This window comes from Populus nigra, chromosome 2, assembly GCF_951802175.1.
Source record: "Populus nigra chromosome 2, ddPopNigr1.1, whole genome shotgun sequence".
Lineage (NCBI taxonomy): Eukaryota > Viridiplantae > Streptophyta > Magnoliopsida > Malpighiales > Salicaceae > Populus > Populus nigra.
The window spans coordinates 21825978-21828477 of record NC_084853.1 but is presented as its reverse complement, the minus strand read 5'-3'; positions in this window follow the sequence as shown (position 1 = coordinate 21828477).

The window sequence follows — 2500 nt, the reverse complement described above, 5'->3', positions numbered from 1 at the left end:
TAGGAACCGGCTCGGAATGACTCCAAATTCAGTGGGCAGCCTCATAAAAATATGGCTGATTTTACTGGATTGATTTCATGTGGAAAGCACGACGTTTTGTTGTAGGAATGCGGGAACCCCGGCGGCTCGCCTGCCGCGGCCAGCGACGTCGGGCTGGCCCCTGCAGCGCCTAGCCTCTCCCACGCGGGGGGCAGGCCAGAACGCGGGGGGCCAGGGCCCGAAGGCAGCCCCCCCGCGGGCGAGAGAGCAAGCCAGCAGGGGCTGTCCGCGCGTCGCGCAGCGCGGCATGGCGGCGGGGGCCGCGCGCGCGCGCCCAAGCGCCCAAGGGCCCCCAAGGGCCCCAGGCCCTCAGGCCCCAGCGCCCCAGCGCCCAGCGCGGGCGGGCGCGCGCGCGCGTGTGGTCTTTGAGGGGCGCCGGCCTGGTGGCTCCCTAAAGAGCAATAAGTGTCATTGCAGCTCTGGCAGGGGGAGACACTACTAGGTCCCAGCTGTCACCCCCCCTCTAAAAAATTCATTTCTTGGTATTTTGAGCTGAAATTTTGCACAGAGGTTGGCAAAAATCCAATCCACCTTCATTAATTTTCCCAGAATTTTTCGAGGTCGGGAAGTATTTGTTTTAATTTTCCTACCATTAGAAATCGAGTAAATCCGCAAAACTAGGAACCGGCCCGGAATGACCCCAAATTCAGTGGGCAGCCTCATAAAAATATGGCTGATTTTACTGGATTGGTTTCATGTGGAAAGCACGACGTTTTCTTGTAGGAATGCGGGAACCCCGGCAGCTCGCCTGCCGCGGCCAGCGACGTCGGGGACGCTGGCCTGCGCTGTCGAGCCCGCGAGGGCTGTCTCCGCGGCAGGCCCCCCCTGAACGGGGCACGACAGGCCACCGCGCTGGCTCGTCCAGCGTCGACAGTCCCTCGTCCAGGTTTCAGATCGCGCCAAGTCGAACCCATGACCTGCTCAAGCCATCGTGCGCTGCCGAATTCCACGCGGCAGCCCCTCTTTTCGTCAGCGTGCCCCCCTGACGAATTTTCCTGCCTGGCCCGGCCGGTCCAGCATCCAGCCCCTGTTCGTCGAAAAATCTGCGCTGCCGATTTTCCACGCGGCAGCCCCTCTTTTTGTCAGCGTGCCCCCCTGACGAATGTTCGTCGAAAAATCTGCGCTGCCGATTTTCCACGCGGCAGCCCCTCTTTTCGTCAGCGTGCCCCCCTGACGAATGTTCGTCGAAAAATCTGCGCTGCCGATTTTCCACGCGGCAGCCCCTCTTTTCGTCAGCGTGCCCCCTGACGAATTTTCCTGCCTGGCCCAGTCCAGCGTCCAGCCCCTGTTCGTCGAAAAATCTGCGCTGCCGATTTTCCACGCGGCAGCCCCTGTTTTCCTCAGCGTGCCCCCCTGACGAATGTTCGTCGAAAAATCTGCGCTGCCGATTTTCCACGCGGCAGCCCCTCTTTTCGTCAGCGTGCCCCCCTGACGAATGTTCGTCGAAAAATCTGCGCTGCCGATTTTCCACGCGGCAGCCCCTCTTTTCGTCAGCGTGCCCCCTGACGAATTTTCCTGCCTGGCCCAGTCCAGCGTCCAGCCCCTGTTCGTCGAAAAATCTGCGCTGCCGATTTTCCACGCGGCAGCCCCTCTTTTCGTCAGCGTGCCCCCCTGACGAATTTTCCCGCCTGGCCCGGCCAGTCCAGCCCCTGTTCGTCGAAAAATCTGCGCTGCCGATTTTCCACGCGGCAGCCCCTCTTTTCGTCAGCGTGCCCCCCTGACGAATTTTCCTGCCTGGCCCGGCCGGTCCAGCCCCTGTTCGTCGAAAAATCTGCGCTGCCGATTTTCCACTCCGCAGCCCCTGTTTTCGTCAGCGTGGCCCCCTGACGAATTTTCCTGCCTGGCCCGGCCAGTCCAGCGCCCAGCCCCTGTTCGTCGAAAAATCTGCGCTGCCGATTTTCCCCGACGAACCTGCAGCTGCACAAATCCGCGCTGCCACTGCCCCATTGTCTGGACCAACAGTCTTTTCCATCAAGCCCTGGACTATAAATCGTCCAGACTCATCGCCAGCACCCGCTGCCGATTCTGCCGACTTTGCCGATTTCGTCGGCGCTGCCGATTCCAACACTGCACCCACCGTGTCTAAACCAGCGCTGTTTCGTCAGCGTGTCCCCTTGACGAATTTCCCTGCCTGGCCTGGACAGTCCATCTTCCAGCCCATGTTCATCGAAAAATCTGCGCTGCCGATTTCCCCGACGAACCTGCAGCTGCACAAATCTGCGCTGCCGATTTCCCCCCCTGTCGGCATGGCTGCCGCTGCCCCGATGTCCAGACCAACAGTCTTTTTTGTCGACTTTGCCGATTTTGTCCGCGCTGCCGATTCCAACACTACCCCCTGCATCCAAACCAGCATTGTTTCGTCAGCTCTTCCCCTGACGATTTTAGCCCTGTAACAAACAGTAGGCCTCCAATCCCGCCAACGGGAGCCAAGTTGATAGGGAAGAGAATTGAATGACGCGCC